The sequence below is a fragment of the Macaca thibetana genome, chromosome X (genome assembly GCF_024542745.1).
Source record: "Macaca thibetana thibetana isolate TM-01 chromosome X, ASM2454274v1, whole genome shotgun sequence".
Classification (NCBI taxonomy): Eukaryota; Metazoa; Chordata; class Mammalia; order Primates; family Cercopithecidae; genus Macaca; species Macaca thibetana.
In genome coordinates, this window is record NC_065598.1 from 38,521,351 (window position 1) to 38,544,373 (window position 23,023).

A 23,023-nucleotide genomic window follows, 5' to 3' on the forward strand; every position below is an offset into this window, starting at 1 on the left:
CTTGGAAAAATCAATAAGAAAGAATAATAACATAATATAAAAATGGACAAATGATGTAAACAAGATAGTTCACAAAAAAGGAAATATAAATAGCTTCAGAAGTTATGAAAAGATGCTCAAACACACTCATAACTATACTAATATACTATTTATTTTTACCTCTCAGATTTAAAAACAACAACAGACTACTCACTGTCTATTGACAAAGCTACAGGGAGCAGGCACGCTCATACCTTAATTGTCGAGGGTAGATTTGGTGCTCCCCTGCGGCAGAAAACTTGTCAATATTCATCAAAATTGTGACTGCCTACTCTACGTTGCCTAGCTATTCAATTTTAAGATTTTATCCTATAGAAACACTTGCTCTCTTGTGAAATGATGGGCACACCAGGCTATTCGCTGAAGCATTATTTGAAATAGCACAAGATTGGGCACAACCCAAATGTACAACAGGAGAGGATTGGTGAAATAAATTATATCATGTACATTCAATAGATGTAAAAATAAATGTGGCAGATCTCCATCTACTGATATGGTAAGATCTCCAGGATATACTTTAAAGTGAAAAAAGTACTGAGTAGACTATTGTGTACTCATTGCTATCTTTAGCATGTAGAACTGACAATGTATACTCATATTTGTTTGTATATACATAAAGAATTAGGGTATGACTCCATGATATACATTTTTCACATTTTAACATCTGTGAAATTGAAATGTCTTCCATTATGTGTCATTTTAGAATTACAATTAGCCATATTATTTTCTTTCTTAGTGGTACATAAAATAACGATGCATCTTAAAATGGATGACATCTTAGATTTGTTGAAATACAGTAATAACTATAGTTACCTATGGTGAGGGGAGACTGGGAAAGGGATGAGGAGGAGCCTCTTCATTTATATGCCTTGTAATGGTTTTTATTTGAGCCATGTGAGTTTATGCCTACTCAGAAATTGAATAAATAATAGTCATAAAAATAAGGTAATAGAAACTAATATGTAAGTGGACAATAGATTATTTCCTGGGGTCTGTGTCCTCCTGCAATAGTGGTCTAAGTAAGAGATTCAGTTCTAAGATATTAAAATGTGCCACAAAGTGCCCAACACCTAGTATGTGCTAGTCAATGAGACAAAACAGCTGTGTGCTGTGTTGACCTGGGTCCTCCTGGGAAGCTATTTACTCCTTGGCATCACACCTGGTTTGACCAGTAGGCAGAACATATTATTTCTGCAGATGAGACTAATGCAACTTTAGTTTGGGAACCCGAAAGACATTGTGTCATCATAAAGCCTTATGAGAGGTGGGGACACACCATTTAGGCATCTACTGTGACCTAGTAGACATTTTCAGAGCTCTCAGACAAAAATCAATGCTTGGGCAAACACGGAACTGAACCAAGATCTTGCTTTGACTTTTTTCTGCCTTGAGAAGACTACATAAGCTCCATGTTAGAAATATTTTTCTTTTTGGTATGTATTTTAGTAGTAAGGATAATTGCTCCTCTTTCCCTCTTCCCTACTTCCACAAACCTTTTCAGCCTCTTCTGGGTTAAATGTATTTTCTGGGTAAGATGTTGGCAAAAAGCAGGGTAATAAATGCCACAGGAAGGGCCAGGTGGATAGTATTCTGACTTGTGTTCCAAATACTTTGTAATGAAAAATAGAACCGGGAGAAATCCCAGCAGATCTTTCTTTTTGTGAAAGAAAAGGTTCGTAGCTTTATGGAATGCCTAGTTTAGGTTCAAGAAACCAGGATTTTAGTTTCCGGTTCTTCAGTAAACAGCTGCATGATTTCTGGGTATTGTTTTAGTGGTTCTTTTGCTCAGTTTCCTTATCTGAAAAATGAATGTGCTAGTACTTTTTCTGCTTTTCTTAAAGGACCATAGAGAGAATATATGTCATAGTGGTTGGGAAGACATTTAAAGATAAGTTTATCAAAGTGCTACAGGTAGAGGTAAGGTTCTATTTTTGCCATAATTTTAAGGGGATTTGTGTTGAGCAGCCATTTGATGGAGATTGGTCATGTCTCAGCTAGAGAGGCCTCTTTCCCAACTGCGCTGTGTGACAGTTAGGAAATATCTCTGAACAATGACAACTGGGAGCAGGGAGGGGCTAAGCCTGTCACCATCTGAGGCAGTAACAACAACGGCCAAATGTTCTTTACAAAGTACTTTCTCACCTTTTATACCACATCATCCTCTCAATAGCCCTTTGAGGTAGGTATTAGCACTATCATTCCTGTATTGCAAATAAAGAAACTGAAACTGGGAGCTGAGCTGGAATTTGGGCCTATGCTTCTGTAGCTCAAAAGCATGTGTTCTTTTCACAACACTGTTCTGTCACCTGTGTCCTCTACTCTAAACTAATCTCAGCAACTTGTTGCAGAAACCACAGAAAGCTGGAGCCTGAACTACTCTGGGACCAGGAATAGAAACAGGGAAAGGAAGAGGGCATGGAAACTTTTTCTACTTGTAACACAGGCTATTAGCACACATGTGCTAGGACAAATGGTAACCATCTGGAACTGAAGCCACAATAGTCATTGCTGAAATTCAGTCTAACAACAATGTACTCAGGTTAGATAGCGTTGTATTGCCTAAAATTCTGCCTTTGGGGAGAATGACTTTGGCAAATGGTGATTAAAAGTAGCAGTATATCTGTTGACACACAGAATAAAATGTTAGTTGACATATGGGGCCATGGTACTAGCTGACCTTAAGGTCAACATTTAAAGCCTTCAGGCAGATTGTGTCCTAATCTTATAATACATGGCATCCTTAATAATCTGGCCATGCAGGATTATGCGAACAAAAGGGACACCCACAAAAGGAATCAACTCAGTTCCACAAATCAGTTGTCCCTAATGAAGAACCAGATAACCAGTTCCAGCTGGTGGTGGTTAGAACTAGATTGAGGATAGACAAACTACAGTCCTTGGGCAAAATCTGTCCTCTGGCTTATTTTTGTAAATAAAGTTTCATTGGAACACAGCCATACTTATTCGTCATACATTGTTTGCTTTTATGCTACAATGGCAATGTTGAGTGATTCTGACAGAGGCTATATGGTCTGCGAAGCTGAAAATATTTTTGATTTAATCCTTTACAAAAAAAATTTGCCAAACTTTATTCTGTACAATGAATGTACAGGTGATCTTGAACTTGTGAGCATAGCCAAAAGCCTTGGGCATGTCCTCTGCTGGTGAGACACCAGAAAAGAAAGAGAAGGATAATAGAAATCTCTAGATAACCATATCCAGAGAAATGCTCCAAGAGGCCTGGTTCCAGGGGATAGGGGGCAACAATCCTATGGATTCAAACATCAGGGAGCCCAAACCATGTGCATATAGTATTTCCATTTTAGTTAGGTCTTAAGAGCCTCAGAGACCCAGCTAACCACTCAGTTGGCTGCCCTCTCTACTATCTTTATAATGCTTGAATAAAACTTGAATAAAAATGACCTTGTTAGCAGGTCATTGTGAGTGATGTCCCTGGAGGCCTTCAGGCCTCTCTTGGATAGTTAAGTGGTTCTCAAAGCCCTGGAGGAACCTCTTGAACCAGGAACCCAAACTAGTAGATCTTGAGGGAACCTCAGAGATCATCTAGGCCAAAAGAATGGAATGGCTTATACAGAGGCTCACTATGAGTTAAGTGATGAAGTCTTCCAAATCCCATTCAGGTGCCTCCCATCATGCCCTGCAACCTAACATCAATCCATGGCACACTGTCTCAAATACCCAGTGGGCCAATGAAGTGTTTATAAGTTCAGTATGACTTATTCTTTATGATCCTGACCTGCTAGTTAGAGATGGCTGTTTGAGGGAAGTCATAAGCCTGCAGTTATTCCTGGAGCTCAGTTTCTTATAAGAGGTTCATTAATCAGTTCTCACACTGCTAATAAAGACATACTGGAGACTGGGTAATTTATAAAGGAAAGGTATTTAATGGACTCATGGTTCCACATGGCTGGGGAGGCCTCACAATCATGGCAGAAGATGAAGGAAGAGCAAAGGACATCTTACATGGTGTCAGGCAAGAGAACGTGTGCAGGGAAACTACTCTTTATAAACCATAAAATCTTGTGAGACTTATTCAGTACCCATAAGAAGGGTATGGGGAAAACTGCCCCAGTGATGCAATTATCTCCACTTGCCCCCGCCCTTGACATGTGGGGGTTATTACAATTAAAGGTGAGATTGGATGGGGACACAGCCAAACCATATCAAGAGTTAAGGGGATAAGGAGAGTTGTGAGAAAGCCTTTGTGGACAAATGAAAGAAGAATGAAGAAGCTATCTGTGATGATTGGTGTATGGCTCTTTCATGAATGACTAGAACAGTAAACTTGGGTCAGATCCAGTGGTGCAGAAGCCAGGACAAGTAGCCAAGACAAGGGGGAAGAAAAGAAGCACATCCCAAGAAAGCTACCAGGGTCTACACCCATGCATAAGAAATCTTCCAGATTAGCATCAGCATCTCAAGTCAGGGTCACTAAGTAGAAATAAGGACAACCCAGGAAAGGGAAGACGTTCCATTATAAATGCTGGGACAGGATTGAAAGGCTAAGGTAATGACAACAATGTGAGGCATGTTGGATTAGAAATTCCACGTGTTGATAACATACCAACTCTCCTATAATAATGATCATAGTGCAGGCTCATAGGATTCCAGAATGCCAGTGTTTTTTTGAAAGAGACACTGTAAAAGTCTGGAAGAAATATGTGTAACATTGGTTTACATAAAGACTACTATTGCTATAAATATGTAGAAGGATAACCAATTGTAAACACAGACTCTCCAGTCAAGGAGTTTCAAGGTAGCTACAGAACTGCCTAGGAGTTGTGAGGGGTAAATGATTGAGTGCCACATTTCGTTCAGTGATAATCTAGGCACCCACAAACAAACACAAGGTCAGGTCAGTAGAAGACCTCAGCTGCATGGTGAACCAAAAGACAAAAAAGCGGACTAAGGAAGACCTTGAGAATAGGGTTTGAAGGTGCCCCACTGAATGTGGAGCTAACCTTAGCTTTCCTCACCATAGGTCAATTTGAAAATCTGGCCACCCCTCTAGATCATGGGTCTTTGAGTAAACGAGAGAGAATTTGTGTTCTCAGAAATAAAATCCTGAATAACTTTTATGTTAAAAGTCAGTCTAGCTTGTCTTCGGCATTTGTTCTAAAGCAGTTGAACAAATTTTATTGCCTGCCTTTGGGCACTGTACTTTGTGATAGATACTAGGTGTATGAAGATTAATCAACAGTCACTTTCCTCTAGGGGTTCCTTGCTTAATAAAGGAAACCAACACATAAACAGACAATTTTAATATAATTTAGTAAGATCCAGAGAGTTAAGGGAGCAGAGGTGAGCTACATGGTTCAGGATAGGATGTTATAGAAGCTTCTGAAAGGAGAGGATACTTGATTCCTCAGTGTGGTCAGTAATGAAACAGTGGGGCAGGAGGAAAACCAGGGACATGGAAACCAAGATAATGGAGAGATTCAAGAAGCAGTGAAAATACAACAGTGTCAAATACAGCAGATAAGGACAAAAAGGTGCTTTGTTGGATTTGGAAATGAAGAGGTCATTGACGATCTTAAAGATAGCATGTTTCAGTGAAACAAGAGTGGATTCCAAGAGCCAGTAATGAGGACTGAATGGAATTGAGGAAGAAGAAACAGGCAGCATAGACTAACTTCTGAAGGATTGTGACTGGGAAGGGAAAGAGAGTGATGAAGTGATTGACAATGGTCAAAGGAAATTAAAGGGAGGACTGGTGTGTGTGTGTATGTGTGTGTGTGTCTGGATTAGAGGGATATTTATCATGTCTATGGTCTGAGGAGAAAGTGAATAGAAAGAATGCAGTGTCAGAAAAAAGAAGTGGGGTGAGTGACAGAGCTGTTAGGGAGTAACTGGCCTTGAACAAAAGGCTAACCTCATTCTCTGAGATCAGAGGTGGGACTGAGGAGGGGTGGGTGCCATGCAGTTAAGCCAGTAGATGAGAAAGGGTGGTGGTGGGTGCAAACCTCCATGGCTTCAAGTTTTATCAATTTGTAGAGGCACTGACATCTTCAGCGAGTCCAGGCTGTGGAGGCTGGGCCGGAGGCCCGAGAAAAGCAACATAGGCCTGAAATGTCCCTGAGAGGAATGAGAACAATGCTAAGCAGGGACCAGCTATGTGAAAGTCAGAGCTTTCCGGGGTCCCCAGGCACTGTGGTGTGGTGATGGCACTGCTTTGCATGTTTCCTTCTCTGTCAGGGTCACCCCATGATGTATAGCTCTGCTGTTTGTGATTATGCACTTGACTTTGCAATCACTGGTTCTGTGTCTCCTTGGGGAAAGAGAGCATCCCTAAGATTTTAGAATAACCGGGAGGCTAGCCAGTAGGGCAGAAGGTGGAGTTGGAGAGATATCCTGACTCCCTACAATCAAGGTTGGGCACCTAATTAATCCTGCCATTCTTCAGAATGGCTCTGCCCTTACTTTACAAAGGTTTGTTCCAGGCCATGTAGCAAGCCAGAGTGAGAGTCCTGCATAGAGTAGAAACCTCTACTACAGCCTTTGTCCCCTACAATGGCTCAGTTGCACCCACTCCTTCCCAGTTTAACAGCCCAGCTGAACTGTCTGCCATATTTCCTGGCCATCCCTGAATGCTGTGAAGCTGTCCATGCATGGTTCAGTCCCACCCTCTTCATGACCTCAGGCTCACAGACATCTTGACTGTTCCCACTGCAAACTCCATTCCTGTCCTAATGCACTTCACTTGAATTCAGTGCAATCACTATAAGTTTTATTTTTTACCTTCTCTTGACATTTATTATCTACTGCTTTTCATTTCTAGTTTTTCATGTTAGTTTATCTTATCCCCCTCTCCACCCAACAAAACAGTGACCCCGAAGGCATGAGGGAATCTTGCACATTTTGTTTTGGCATTCCCCAGCACCAACCCAGAGTTGCTGCTAAATAATTACTGGTTTATTTGGCTGAACTGATGGATAAAGGAGGTATGAAATGTGCTTTGCCTTGGAGTAAGCTGGTTCTTTTCTGATCCCGGGATATCAGAGTTTTGAGAGCAACCTCCCTCTTGGGTAGAGCCAGGGAAAAAGTTACCAATAAACATGACTTTCTTATTGAAAAATGTGTTACTGGTGATTAACAGCTGCTGGTTAGTATTTCCTGATTGTCTGAGACACGGTGCAGGAGGGCATTTGGAGAAGGATGTGGGATGGAAATCTGTACCTCTGTAGCTCTCAGGTCTCCTGCATACCCCTCAGCCACCCACTCCTCCTGAATCTTGTCCTTGCTTCCAGACACTCATTGTTGCAGATTATGAGGGCTGCCAGTCACTTAAGTGGCCCCACAAAGCAGAGAGCATGGTGACCCAGCACACTGTCTGCTTGCACATGAAGTGTCCTGCTACAATGGCAAAAAAAAAAGATTTTACTTTTTTCCTTCTGATTTATGGAGCAGGATAAAAGATCATGTAAGTAAGAATTACAGAGATAACTAGTATTCCTTCTTGGGTTTTATTGGAGACTTTTCAAGATTTGTGCTTTGTGAACTTTGGCTTCGCCTGCTGAATTAGTTGCACCTGGTTACAGGGCCGAACCATGGAGATTGGGAGGCTGAACTCTTTAAATGTTGATCTAAAGAAAGCGCTTCCTGGGATTTTCAGTGGTGGAACATTACTGGATGAGTAATGGTCTTGAGCATTCTTGTTTGATGATGTAAGATGTTTAGTCTTAAAACCGGGACAAATCAAAAGGCCATTTCATTGCCTCTTGTGGGTGAGATGTGAATTAAAATCATGGATTTTCTAATTCACTTAAGGCCAGACTATCCTTCATTTTAAGCCTTGATGTGCTTGCATTTATCTTGGTTTCTTAGGTTGTTTCTCACACTACAAAAAAACAATGTAACACTTGGGCAGTGCGAAAAAGGTTTCAAGGCATTTTTGTTGTAAAATCTAAAATTCTGTTTGTTTGTCCTAGCTCCATTCCAGGCCACATGCCAGGTACCCTTTACATTATACTAGACAGGTCTCTTATGCCAGCCCTTCCAAAATACCACCAAATGCCACCAGTGTTAGAGCACGGGGTCATGTATTTTAAATAATGAGAGGCCACCTAAAGGGTAGGAATGGCAATATGCTCACTTTCACCACCCTAAGGGCTCTATCTCCTAACATTGAATTTGTGGATTCCAGAGCAGTGGTTTAGTTCTGTGATGGTTGAGTTCTCACTTAACCTATCCTCTCAGATGCCATCAGGTTCTGAGATTCACATTCTCTTTACTTGAGACTAGACCCAACTTCTTGATTCTGCATGGAATCACTTGAGTAGCAACTGCTGGTCTTTCTGTAACCACAGGAACCTCTTTTGGACTATTTTGCAGGCGGGATGGTCTTCATGCCAAAGATCCTGTACTATTATCTTCACAAATATGTTCATACTTATCAGGTCATGTGTCTCATATTTAAATTGCAATATATGGCCATTGGAAGCACAAGACAGCAACAAAGCCGCATTTTTTTCAACTCTAATGTACAACAGTGATTCTCAAATGTGAAGACATCTGCAAACCACCTGGGCAAAATGCAGATTCTGGCTCAGTAGGTCTGGGAAAGGGCCTGAGACTGTATTTTTAACAAGCACCCAAGGGGTACCACACATAGATTCAGTCTCCCTGAAGTTAAGTACGTGTTTAAAACCAGACCCTAAATATGTATTTTAAATTCGGCAGGACAAAACTATCTGGTAGTATTTGGCTTCTGATCTAGCCTCACAGCTCCTTCTTAACTTTCAGTTCATCCACTTCTGACCCTACAGGACTTGAGTTATTTGGCTTTTAATTTCAGGAGACAGGAACCTTTGGGATCTGCTTATTATTAGTGCTTGATGAATGCTGTTTGTTAGTACTGGACCTGATTATGATAATCCTTTGAATGTTAGGTTCTAAATCTGTCTTTCAAACATAACAACAACTAACTAATTTCTGTCCTGTCTCACCTCCATTCTCTCGGGCCCCCCAAGGCCTTTCATCAGGCCACACCATTTACTTGGTTTTAGATTTAGCTAGTATCTGTACATGTTAAGACCTTCTTCTGTAATTCACCTGCTTCCCAAGTTTGGGCTGTTCCCACTTAATCCAATGTGGAATCATAGCAAGTCAAGAACAAAAGGGACATTGGAAGCCAGAACCCTTGTACATCATTTTGGAGCTTCCTTTGGATTTCTTCAGATGACCTGGAGTGCTCCTGTCTCATGAAGCAGCCTGTTCCATGGTTGTGATGCTCTGATTGAGAGAGATTTCTTTAGTATTTTCAGCCACACGTTACCTCTCTGTAATTTTTGCTGTGGTTTTGCCTTCTAGAATTAACCCCTCTTTTACAATATGGTTCTTTTATGGTTCTTCAACCCATTAAAAGCTACTATTGTGACTCTCTGTTTCTTTTCTCTAGGTACAAGTGTCCCATTTATTCATCTATTTATCGTATATCGAAATTTCCTGACCTCTTACTCTCCTGGTCACTAGGCTCTGACATGCTCCAGTTTGACAATGTCATCCTTTCCCTAGTTTCTCTGCTGTGATCTGGCCAAGTCTGGTTCTGAACATCTATGTTGGCAGCCATGCTTTGCTGTTGACTCATATCAAGCCAAGAAATCCCCTGGAGCTTTTTAAAAGGGAGTTGAGTCTCCTCAACTTGTGCTGTTGGCTATTTGAATCCAGCACAGATGTTTACACTTATCTTTAAGGATTTTACCTTGTTTCTTTCAACAATTCCTCCCATTCATTTAAGATCTTGAGTCCTGATTCTATCACTTGTTATATAAGGGCTTCCTCCCAGCTTTGCCATCCACACATATGCTAGGTACATCCTTTATAACTTCATCATTGGAGATAAAAATTGACTGAATGCTGGTCCCTATGGCCTTTCACTCAAACTATTTGCCACTTCTAAACTCTCATCCATGATAGTCAACTTGTCAACAGGAGACTCACATTCTACTGTGCCTTTCTGATCCTACCTGTCACCTGCCAGGCCAGCCTCTCATTCTTCTAGCACCTGCTTTCCTTATAAAGTGAGAACTAAGGCCCTAGAATTTGGAAGTGAAAGGTCTGGAGACTGAGTATAAACATGCAGTAGGCTCTACAGTGAGGATTAGAAAGGGAAGGGGAAAGAAAGGAAGAGAGAAAGAGAAGGTGGCTGGGAAAGAAAGGGGAAAGAACTCCCATGCAGAGGTGGCTGAGAGAGGACCCTTTGACTTCTTGGCTGGTTGGATGTGGTTGAATGTATGTGAGAGGTGAATGAGTATAAATCAGGACATGCTTGCATAACCAGTATGTAGACAAGCATAGCCTCTGACGTGAACAAAGCAAAACTTGATTGTTTGACTCTCTTCAGGGAGGGTAATCTTCCCCAAAATCAAATGCAACCTGAGCAAGTCTTATTTCTACTCATTGTTAGGTAATAGAAAGTCACAACTGAGTAATTAGAATGTTCCATTCAACATGTGATAAGTCACAACTCCAAGCTTGGCTTGCCATTAAGTCTTCTCTGCCTGGTTCAGGTCTCTTTTAATCTGAAAGACAGCAGTGAGGAGGTAGAGTAGAGGAGAGGAGAACTTCTCTCTCTGCCTGTTCACCTCTTCCTCTATTTGTTAGCTGTCATTTTGTTGCAGCCACTAATGAAGCTTGGAGAGGGAGAAGAGGCCAGGAAGCAGATAGCTCTGACTCGGCAGTGACATTGCTCTTTTGGGGCCTCATTTTCAGATGATTAAAGCTGGGACCCTGGTTGTGGGCATGGAAGATGGATGAAGCCAACTTTTTCCCTCCTGAGGTGCACTACTGGCCCTTTCAGAGGTTCCCATGGCCGTAGATCTCTCTCCTATGGTTCTCTTGACCTCTGCCTGATATGTCTCCATAAGGTGTAGTGGCTTGGGACTACTCTTCAGCTAGATATCTGGCAGAACACCTCCAGTCTCTTTATGATGAGATGCCCTTGCACTACTGGTCAGGACTGAAGTCTGCTTCACATCAGCGCTCTCTCTTCTATAGCCACTTCTGACCTGTGAACCATACTCTCACATCTCTTGTCCCAACATACTCTGGGAATCCAGGGTCACCCCAAAGCAGCAGCCTCCACTGACTTGGCTGCCAAAGCATGTAATGGTCCCTCTCTCTCACCTAGATGACCCCAGGCAAGAGGCAAACTCTAACCCACAGTGTGCTTTAGCTTTTGTGGGTGTAAGTGAGGTCCCTTGTGGTTACTAACCATAGCGAATATACTGCAAAGCACCTTGAAGGTCCCTCACTGGTCTTGGGGTTAAAGAGTAACACCCCAACCTCTGTTTTAAAAGCAAGAGAAGAGGGCATTCACTGCAGAGCTATGACTCAGTTCCAGTCTCCTCACATACAAGCCTCTCTTCCCACACTCTGACCATTTCTTGTATTTTCTAAATGGGAGATGGGGTTCAAGAGTTCTCAAGAATAGCCATTTAAGAAAGCAGTTTGATATTACCTCCTAAAGTCGAGCATTCACACATCTAAGTTTATTCCTAAGAGTAACCCTGGCATATTCAGTAGGAGACACGTACAGGAAAGTTCATAGCAGCTCAGTTCCCAACCTAGGGTTGTCAGATAAAACACAGGATCCCAGTTAAAATTGAATTTCAGACAAACAACAAATCGGGTTGTTTTTTCTGTCTGGTCTAAGTATGTCCCAAAGATTTCATAGGCTATAGTTTAAAATTTTCATGTTTTAAGTTCAAATTTAATTCAATGTTCTTCATTTTTATTTGCTAAATCTGGCAACCCTATCCCAAACCAAATGCCTGTCAAAGGGTGAATGGAAGAAAAATTGTGGTATTTACACACACTGGACACATGCGGGAGTCTAAATAAATGAAAAACAACTACACAGAAAAATACAAATGAATTTCAGCAACATGAAATCTGAAAAAATAAGGCTCCAAAATATTACATACGGTATGGTTTTTTGTTGAAATTGGAAACAACTAAAATAAAATATTTCTATATTTTTAAAGGAATCTATCTAGTTGCAATAAAACTACATAAAAAGGAAAGGGAATGATGAATACATATATGATTCAAGATGATGATACATTTTCTCAAATGGGGAGAAAAGGGTATAAATTGATGGCGTGATGAAGTGTAGGCTATTAGCAAGGTTCCAAGATGCTAGCTTTTGTTTTGGGTAGTGGCTTTCCTAGTACTTAAGAGGTGTGCATAGACCAATGATGAGAGTATTTCATTAGCCGATGCTTACAAGTAATCCAATAATCTGCACCTGATATCCAAAAAGAAAATAAACATTTAAAGAGAAATAAAAAGAAGAAACAACTGAGGTTGGGAGAATTCTATTATAGAAACATACAGTGTTTGTCTAGGCGGAAAGGAAAGCGATATTGGCAAGGAAGCTGCCTCCAAGGAGGTAACAGCTGAATTGGCCCTTGAAGTATGAATAGAAATTCACTAGATGGAGAAGGAGGGCAAAACATTCTAGGAACAGCATGTCAGAAAGCAAAGCAGCACAACAGAACCTTGCCTTCTCAGAGAACAGGCTCAGGATGGTCACAGTCAGAAGTAGGTGACAGTGGCAAGTACAGAAGTCAGAGAGGTGGGGAGAAGGATAGGGTGTGGAAGACCTTATGTCCCCTGTCAAGGGGTGTGGAACTTATTATTGGGCCTCAGGGTGGGAAAACAGCAAAAGGATTATGCAGGAGGTTGTTATTGTGGATCCCCAGAACATTATTATACCAAAATGGGAAGTCTCTTGGCTTCACATATGCAAACTATTGATAAAACTGTTGCATATGGTGGAGGGTAGAGAGGGCAATGAGGCAGGTGCTAAAAAATCATAGCCTCATGGGCTTCATGGATGCTGAGTAAAAAATAGGCAAGGGATGGATTATAATTATGGTTCAAAATCATAGATACAGAATGGTTGACAGCTCTGAGAATAAAGATGGTTATCGATTTGGTGGGAAAGTGGGGATAGCAGGAAAGGTTGGATAATTCTCCAAAGGGCAGTTCCAAGAAAAATTAAAAACCATTAATAAAGAAATATTAGTAGATTCCCTTCATGGCACCTCTGGATTTCTTGTGTATTGTCTGCATCAGCCACTCCTCTTCTCCCAAACCCTTAGAATTTGTTCTCTCAATTCATTCTGTTCCATGTAGCAAAGTGTACTGTGCAACTACTACTGAACGTCAGGTAGAATGTTGGATGCTGGAAACACCAAGAGAGATAAAATACAGTTCATCTCCTTATTGGGATTACATCTGAGCAGGAACACAAACCATCAGCAAGTATCTATAATATATTTGAAAAGTACTAGAATAGATATGAGTTACTACACGAATATAGAAGGGAGAGCAATTGGTGCCACCTGCAGTGGGAGTGTCAGAGATAAGGTGGCATTTGAGTTGCATGAGCAAAAGTTCAAGGTTGAGCAAAAGTTGGACAAGCAGATAGGAGAGGCATGCAAAGCAGAGAGAACTGCAAAAGCAAAGGCCTGGAGGTGAGGCTGCCGGGAGGCTGCAGCCAGATTGGGACAGGCTTTCTAGATCTTGCTGAGACGTTCAAACTTTGTTCTACATGCTGTGGCTCTTAAGCAAGGTGGGGTCAGGAGCAGATCTGGGTCTTTGGAACAAGCCTGCTGGCCATGTGTGGAGGATGGAATGAAGGGGTTTGAGGTTGAAGTCACAGAGAACAGTCAGGAGACAGCTGCAGGACTTGCCATGAGTCACAATGAGCCTATAGAAGGACTGTGGAGGTGGAGAGCCAGTGAGGTCGGGACCAGAAAAGGCCTTGGTTGTGGGGTAGGTTGCTACCCTCCCTGCCATCCACATGGGTGGGCTGTGTGAGACGGACAGCAGCCTGAGAAGAGGCCAGGAGTGGGAGTGGATTTGGGAAGGGCCTCAGTGACAGGAAGGGTGTTTCCACTGTGCAGCTGCCAAAAGAAACCTGTGACTCAGTGGATGGCATGTCTGATACCCAGAAACTTTATAGTCCGAGTTAGCCTTGCTCCTATCTACTTCCGTAAGTCAACACTGCCTCACAGTTGGGATGGCAGCCAATGGGTGGGGTCCATAATGCCTTTTCTCAAATTTAAATAGTGTCTACACCAACCGCAAGCCTATTACAGGGGAGTGCCTTTGTAGGAGGCACATGCCATGGGAAGATTGATAAAGAGCAGGAAAAACATCTTTTTTTAAGGCCTGCAATTCTCACACCCAATTAGAGTGATCTTGCTTGTGTAAGAATTGAGTTGTATCAGTCATTAATAATATCAAGGCAACTGCTGTTTAAAGAGGACCCACTATGTGCTAGAAGCTAGGTGATATACTCTTCCTCACTATCTGATTTATTCTCCACAGTAACCACACAAGGTAGTCATTTCTTGCTCTATTTTACAGGTGGAGAAGTAAGGCTGAGAGAGTCCTAATGGGTTGGTCATCAGACGGAGTTTAGAAATATTGTCCCTATTCCGACTGGTAATGGCATTGCTTGGCATCTCACCAGTATATAGTTTTCTTTGTTAATGGCCAGGGCACTGATAGCAGTCATGCTATATGTAAAACATTCCCTTCCTCCCACACTGCGAAGTCCTTCTCTACAGCACAATCATTCCAAGAGCGAGGTTTAATTGCAAGGTCTTTTTAAAACCTAGCCACCATGGGAATTGCATTCCTGAAAGACTAGGGCTGTGATGGTTTTCAACAATGCCTGGTGTTCTGTTTGCCTCGGCTCATGCTTAACAGTCCAGCAGTTAGAAGATGGAAAATAATTATTCAGTCTAGCCGGGAGATGGGGTGATAAAAGGAAACTTTGGGCTGCTGATTAAATTGTTTATTTATGCACAAGCTTGGCTATGTCTTCAGCATAATGTGCTGTAGGAAGAAGATAGGGATCTGTCCTCACGGAGAGACACTGACAGGGGTGACTGAAATCCCCACCTCTGCTCACTCCCACAGCTCCCTCTCTGCAGTGCCCTGCATCTTCGTTTCCTGCTTGGCTCTGGATTTTGAGGACTTTGTGAGGCTGGAATTAGGCAGAGTAACAGAATAGTAGAGCTATTTGTCTAAGCTCTGCATTTTGCAAAAGAGAAAGCTGAGGTGAGAGAGAGGTTGTGATGGTGCTGGGCAGGGCAGAGAACGTCCTGGAGTCTGGGTTCCTTGATTTCTGGTCCTGTGTTCTTTACATTATTGCATGCTCACCCAAGTGTGTGTGCACCACCTTTACAAAACATATTTTGCCTTTTACCCCTCGTGGTCCTTTTCTGCATTCTTCTCCCTCTGGCTTTTGAAACAAAATCAGCTGTCTTTAATCTCTTTTTTGTGCACTGTTTCTCTTTATTTTCTTCCTCCTTCCCTGCATTAGAGCATGTACAAATTGTACATAATGCATAATTTAAACCCTCAGTTTGCCTATATTTTGAGCGCATGCAAACTCAACTTTCTAGGGAAATACTAGACCAGTAGTCAGCAAACTACGGCCCACAGGCCAAATCTAGCCTGTGCCTGTTTTGGTAAATAAAGTTTTATTGGAACCTGGTCACTCTCATTTATGTATTGACTATGGCTGCTTTCATGTAACAGTGGCAGAGTTGAGTAGTTGCAACAGAGACTGTAGGGCCTACAAAACCTGATATATTTAGTATCTGACCCTTTACAGAAACAGTTTGCCAAGCCCCTGCACTAGAAAAAGATATTGCGACTAAATTCTAATTTAGGGCATTCCTGCCTTCAGAGAGCCCAGGCCTAACTTTTATGCCTGCAGAACAACAAAGACACAAGCTGTGTTTAAATTGAACCTTTGAGAGCGTGAGGATTCAGCAAGAATATTGTGATTCACTAAGCTAGGATTTTGTTTCTGAACTTTAATTTTTGATACTTTGAATGCTGAGGAAACTCAAATTTAGTTCCCTCTCCCACTTTTAAGCCTTTGATGACTCCTTCTGAGTTCCATATCCCAGACCCTCGCATCCAGGCTGGCCCTTCCTGCTGGTCCCGCTCTGCAACTTGAGGACTCCTGGCTTGGAACTGAACCACTTTGCTCCAGTTGAACCATACCTTTGCTCCAGTCATACATCTTGCAGGACAAAAGTTCAGAGGGCAGAATTTCCAGATCACAGTCTCCTATAGTGTTGCCTCAACTCGTCTCACAATAAACGATAGTTCTTTCCAAGAAGTGCTATGAATTAAGACATTCCTTCTGGCATTTCCTTTCCTTCCTTTCTTTGCATTTTGCTTACGCTGATGTGGGTTCCTTTAGCTCGATTTAGATTTTGTCGATGCTCTCCTAAGCTCATGGAATTTTGGAGGAGATCATCAAGTCTAGCCCCTTTTCCACCACGAGGAAGCTGAGGCCCATGGTATGGTAGTCTTTAAAAGATACTTTCTTTTCATGCTTCATTTCTTTGGTTGTAAATGAATGTTTTTCTTTTCTTTTTAAGTAATTTAATTTTTTTCCAGTTCCTTTTCTGAATTTACATCTGTCTTTATTGTATACGGTCTTTACTTCTCTTTCCCCTCCAGGTGCCTAAAAGTAGAGCCTGCAAAGGTTATATTTTGCGGAAAGCTCCCCACAGATCATAGTGCTCACATTTATTTGCTCAGAAAAATTCTCCTTAGGTTTTATTAGAGTTTTCTGGAATCACCTAGAAGGTGAATTCCTAGTGAAATGTTTGGGTTCAGATTGTTAATTGAATTGTGGGCAGCCTAAAGGTCTTTCTGCAATCTCCTGGAATTTCTCAGCCTGAATGTTAAAGATGGAGCATGGATCTTTGCCACCTGCAACTACCACTTAACCAGGTGACTGGTGCCAGTCCAGCAGCATGCTGGATCTGAGGTTTACCACCTGGGAAGACAGATGATAATGCTTCTCTCCTCCTGGCCTGGATAAGGGGGGGAAATGGCACAAGGTGCATGTGCTCAGAACATGGAGTTCCTCTTAGGATTAGGGCTAAGATGCTGGAGTCGTTCCAGCCAATGGAGACTCCCAAAGCTGCAATAGTATTGGAGCTCTCTTGGCACCTCAGCACACAATGCGGGTAGACCTGGTACAGCATGCTTTCCTAGCTGGTTTTCAGATGAGTGAGAAAATAAGCTGCTCCTCGTATGGTGGATACCCCAAACAGTTTTCTTTAGGCCAACCCCTAGATGTTACAGGCAAGGAAACTGAGGCTTGATGTCAAAGTCACTGTGGTGGCTTTGTACTGTAGTAGCTAAGCTGGAGCTGTGTTTCCCAGAATTCCTTTCTCTTTTTCTCTCTGGTTGGAGTTGGTCAGAAGAGAAATTTGTGTGTAATTTGTAGGTGGAAGTGAAGCAACAGTCATGCCTATGCTCTGACTGTCAGGAGAAGGGCCAGTGGGCACTGTTGCAGCTCACAGGTGTCATCACTGATCTGAAGGCTTACTTTGCTGATGTGGGTGACAGCCAGGCCTGCAACCTCTCCAGTCCCATCCAGGCCTCCTCCCTTGGCTTTCTGGGGTCCCAAGACTGGGCGTGTGTGCAACTATGTTGGTAAAGGGCACTGGCCTAGCCTGCAGGTCACCTGCATCAGTAAAGTTGAAGATGGTGGGAAACTGATGGGGTTTTCGTCTGTCCAGGGTGGGTTCTAGTTTGTCCATGTTCTCCCCGATTTCATGTGCGTGTCTCCTTCCTGACAGCAAACTCTACTGTGTTCAGGCTCAAAGCTAGATGCAGAGCAACAGACCTACATAGACTGCTTAATCAGATTCGACACCTGTGGAAGGTCCAGTCCCTATCATAAAGCCCTTATTCTAGACCCTCATGGTGGTTCTGCTTCTCTGACTGAACCTTAACTGATACAGTCACACAGCCTTGCAGTGGAGCCCAGGTCCCCCAGGATTCCAGGAGAACAGGCTTCCTGCTTCCAGTGTCGCCTCTGCTTAGAGGCTCTGTTGGCATGGCACATTGCTGGTGTTGATAAATGCTGGAAAGCAAATGAGGAGGTCCTGGCCAAAGAAATCTTCTGGGCGCTCAGCCACAAACTTGTCATCAAAATGCCTGGGTCACCCCCTCAAGCCCCATCTCACATTGAGCAGGGTAGACACTGCTTGCATTACTCTTTGTGCCAGGGCATTTGAGTACGTAAGTATGACAGAGACCGAATCAATCTTAGATGCTTGAGCCAGAGATTCTGAGCAAAATCAGATGAGTCCAAGATGCAGCTCATTTTCTCCATTGGTTACTCCACTTTCTTGTGGGAAAAGGTGGTGGGGGAGGGTCAGGCAAACTTTCATTCGATCACTCTGTGTATGGTGAGATAGGAGAAGAAAGAGGGTGTTGTCTCTGCAGTAAGCCTGGGGGAGTTGGTGAGGGACACCTTAAGTCACCCTCTCTCTTTCTACGTGTCTCCATCTCCGAGACACACTATGAGGAGCTCTGCTCAGATGACGGTGGCAGGGAATTATGTGGGAGACCCCATGGTCTTAGGTCCCCAGCACTTCAAAGCAGGGAGAATTCAGCATCTCTCAGTCCTCTCACAGCATTCCAAGATTGCTGCTTGAGGTCTGAAGCCTGACTTGTCTTTACAGCCACCCTCATTGAAATGCAGGTGAGCTAGGGACTCAGAGGGGTGGGGCATTACTCCTAGTTGGTTATTAATTAAACGGGACTATATCCGAGACTAGGTGTTAGTTAATGGAGAACTAAGGAGTCCTGTGAACCCTGTGAGGTGGCTACTGAGATCCCAGCCTGGCAGAGCAGGCTGATGGAGCAGTGAGGGCACCAGCGATAATGTTCTGTGATTCTCTACTGCACTCAGGACCTGCAGAGACACACTCAGCCTCTCCACTTGAGCTCCACTGGCTCCCATGGTGCACTTTGGCTCTACCAGGCATGCTCTTGCCTTAAGACATTTGTGCTCACTGTCCTCTCTACCTGGATCCCTCTTACCCTAGAGAGCCTTCTGACAGGTTTCACTTTCTCATTTCTTCACATCTTTGCTCTAAAGTAACTTCATCTTCATGAACTTTTCCCTGACCACCCTACTATAAATTGCAACCCTCCCCACTCTTCATGCTAATATAGTCTTACTATGGTGGCCATTGCCGTCTACCTTCCTACGTAACTTACTAATGAGAAGGTAAGTGTCACTGGGGCAGAGATTTGCTTTATATGTGCTCTGGTGTATCCAAGTGGTGGCACCTAGTGGGCACTCATTGTGGCCTTTGTCTTTCTTCACTCCACAGGACACCATTGGCACTGCATTCCCCATTGAATGATGCCCCCTGCAACACAGCTTTATAGACTTCAGTGTGAATACTGCCCCCTAGAATTGTGCAATTTGGCAGTACAGAGCCTAATATTTGTTGAAAAGAGGCCACAGGCGATCCACTCTCTCTGTTCATCTTCCTGATCCAGTGGCCTCTGAAATCCTTCTGGCGACTTCTAATTGTAAACCTTCTCATACTTGAAACCTTCCCTGTGTCAGGATGAGGAAGCTGGTATGACGAGTGGGCTGATTCCGTTTGTTTGCAGTTTATTATCAAACTTGGACATCTTATTTCAGAGAGATATAAGAAAGGCACTTGATAAGCTGTCTGCAGCAGTTTCTCCTGAGGGGTCTGCCAAAAACGGCGTGGGATTTCAGGGTCTGGTTTTCTTTGCCTTCTCCAGGTAAGCTTGTTTATAAAGAGGAAACATTTGTGCCGCTCAGCAGATTTGAGAGACCCAGTGGGAATTGCTGTTTATTTGTCTTTTGATCACAAAGCCTGGGGTTTGGCTCCAAGGCTGAAGGTCTCAAGGCCTCTTTATCTCCTCCCCTTGAGACTTTAATCTCTCCTCTGACATTCCTTTGGCCCATGAGGTGGCTGAGGAGTTGAAGGAGGGGGAGTACTTGCAGGTGTACAAAGATTCCCTGGCCTGTCAGAGTATCTGTCCTTAGTCTGACCTCCCACCAGGGACTGTGATTCTTTTTGAGATGGACTCTGGAGCCTAACCTCCCCCTCCCCTTTGTCCTACAAACAACCAAAAGGAAGAAACGACAAAGCCACCCACCCTCCCCCAACCCCCAGGCAACATTTATTTTGGGGAGCGAATCTTTTGTATTTGAAGCCACATCTTAGTATTTGCCTTTTATGGAATCCAAGAGGCGAAGTGAGGTGAAGGGTCGTGGCATTCAATTCGCTGGTTTTATAGATGATGACACAGCAGTCCTCAGGGCTTCTGGGGCCTGCCCAGATCACGCAGCCTCTCCATAAAGGTGGCTGGGCCAGTCCCCTGGTTGTGTGGCCTCCCCAGGTGGTTTTCAGGGCGCCTCTCAGCTCTGTGTAATGTGAGCTGCCCATGACTAGCCTTAAACCCCTGTGAGCAGAGACAATTTTCTTTGAATCAGCATGCACACCACGCAGCGTTCCCCACAGGGGGACATATTGAGAAAATGAAATTCAAATCACCCCTCTGGTACGCTTTTCACTCCCTTTTCTGATAACACACAGAGAGAAGCCGAATCTGTGGGTGATCAGCTGGGTTTTCACAGGGCCAGCCAGTAAGACCTATGAAGGCCACCCAGGCAGGCCCTTCTCCTGTCCCTAGGTGCTTCTGACAGGAGCCACAGAGAGCAGCCTAAGGCTGGGGACACAGACAAGCCTTCAGCCAGGACTTTGCTCCCTGACTCAGGGCTCACTTCCCCAAGTAGCTGAATAACATTTTAGGGTATATGGCTGCACCCATGTCCCACTCTCTTACTTGGCACTAGGCTGAATGAACACCTGGTGTTCAGTGACCTCGAGACACTGTGAACCTACTTTGAACTTACTTCGTAAAGCCATTCAGCTACAGAGTAGATTGCATGCAGTCTGTCTTTTAAAAATAAATAAAAAGTCCTTAGTTTGGTGAAGTCATTTTACTCGCGCAGAAAAAAATGTAAAGGTAACCATGAAATTACAAGAACAAACCTTTGTGCTCTCTGGGTCTCTTGGAAAAAGAGGGCAGGCAGGGCTTGTGTGCACAAGGCAGGAGCTGCTTGTGCAGAAATGGAAATGCTCCCCCATCTTTCCTTCCACACTAAGTCGCTTCATTATATTTTCAGGCGAGCAAGTCATGGGTTCCTGGTGCGCAGTGCTGTCTTTTTCAATTAATGCTTTTCACAGAAGTTCAGGTTTTAAACATCTCCCCCTCTCTTCCCAGGTCTGTTACATTTCCCAGAATGGTTCCCAGTGCTGGAGATAATTCCTTTTCGGAGAACCTACATTTCTCACCTGCTGATTGCAATTAGCCACTACCAGCTGGGGCCTGGTGTGCAGCTGAAAAGCTAACAAGAAGTGGAGACCACGCGGAACCCAGACAGGGCATAGGATGTGCATAAATAAGCAACGGTGCCTGTGTTTATGAGATGCTCCTGTGAATTCAAGGCTTCCCCACCCTCTGCATAACTCTCCCTCTTCTGGCTTTGTGCTGCACACCCCTCCCCTAACTATATTTTTTGTCTCTGGTTTCGTAGCCTACACTTAACATCACAGTCACGAATTTACCACTAAGTACATTTTGTTAGGCAATAAACAGCCTTGGAAGAAAAATGAAATCCGACTAGGACTTCCGTTCTAATAATGTTTGTGAGCTGTGGTGGATTCAGGCAGGCCCCACATGCAGGTCTTAGAGCTAACCTTGGCTGTGGGGGCTGGCGGGGCTGGGAGAGGGCTCAGGGACCCCCAACTCAACTCCCTTATTTTATGAGGGAGGATACTGAATCCCAGAATGGGAGCATGGCCTGTCCAAAGTCTTAAAAGGAAGTCACAGGACTGGATGAAGCCCATGTCTCCCGACCCCCAGCTTAGGGCTTTAAACACTGCTTTGCTTTCAAACATCACGGGCAGCAGATTGGTAGTTTGTGAGGAAAGCACCAAGGAGACTCCTGAGTGCTAGAAGGCAGTTTCTGTTGAACAATGTGGTCTCCAACCTTAGGCAATCTTTCTTTCCTTCCTCACGGACCAGGCATGTCCCCTGTGCCAACGTTGCACCCTTTTCATTCAGAGTTGATACCCATGTTTCCGTAGCTCACAGCTGCTGAACCCAAATCCCTACTTGCTGCCTAAGGGGAATGCTCTCCACCTTTAGAGCTGTCTTGGGTTTGTGCTGCAGGGAACAGCAGAGAACAGACACGCAAGCCGGGGGAACTTAGCAGCTGTCCCTGCGTGGTAGCTCTGCGGTGTAAATGGAGGGAGGCCAGCCTCGTGAGGTCTGTGGCTTCTGGTGCAATCATATCTACAGGCTGGGGATGAGCTGGATTTTTTCCAGCCCTCTCCACTCAGAGGATCAGCCATTCTATACCCAACTCAGCTTCCACCAGGAGAGGCCATCTTGAAGGATTTAGAGTCGGGGAGTTAGACTGGCTTCCAGGTAGCAAGCAGTAAAGAAATGTACCGGGACTTTGGACTCCAATTCTGGCTTTGTTCTGCGGTGGGCATGCCTCTCGGCCTCTGATTCCTTGTACGTAACATGGAGACTCATAATGCATAGTTCAATGGGCTTTTCTGAGAGGGTAAGGGAAGGAGTCAAAAATAGGTTTGCTATAAGTGTTCACTTTACTTCCCTCTAGTACTAATTTCTGTTTTACTGATAAGGAAAACTGAGGCCAAGGGAAGTAGAAATACTCTCCCAAGGCCACAGGCTTTTCTATTGTCTCCAGCCACCTGTTAGTCTCTGTCAGGCACTCGGGGAAAAAAAAACTGCAATGAACTTCACTAACACAAAATCCTTTCTCCAAAAATAAGTGGTTCTACATGCTGGTAAATATTTAACAATTAGCTGGGGGTTTGGAGGAGGAAAGGCAGGAGAAAGCTCTGCTTTGTAGGCTTGTTGATTTTTATTTTAAGAGAACTGTAGATTCACATGCTGTTGTAAGAACTGTTAATGAGAGATGACCTGTACCCTTCATGCAGTTACCTCCAATGGTAACATCTTCAAAACTATAATAGTGTTACAACCAGAATATTGACATGATATAATCCACGAATCTTTATATTTTCCCAGT

At 43.6% G+C, this 23,023-nt stretch overlaps 1 long non-coding RNA gene across 1 annotated transcript; it reads left to right on the forward strand.

Moving 5' to 3' along the window:
• Positions 1-18,784: 18,784 nt before the first annotated feature.
• LOC126946369 (uncharacterized) lies at positions 18,785-21,534 on the forward strand. The gene is made up of 3 exons (XR_007722648.1): positions 18,785-19,135; positions 19,242-19,668; positions 21,181-21,534. It is a non-coding gene; the product is annotated as an uncharacterized LOC126946369 (long non-coding RNA).
• The last annotated feature ends 1,489 nt before the right edge of the window (positions 21,535-23,023 follow it).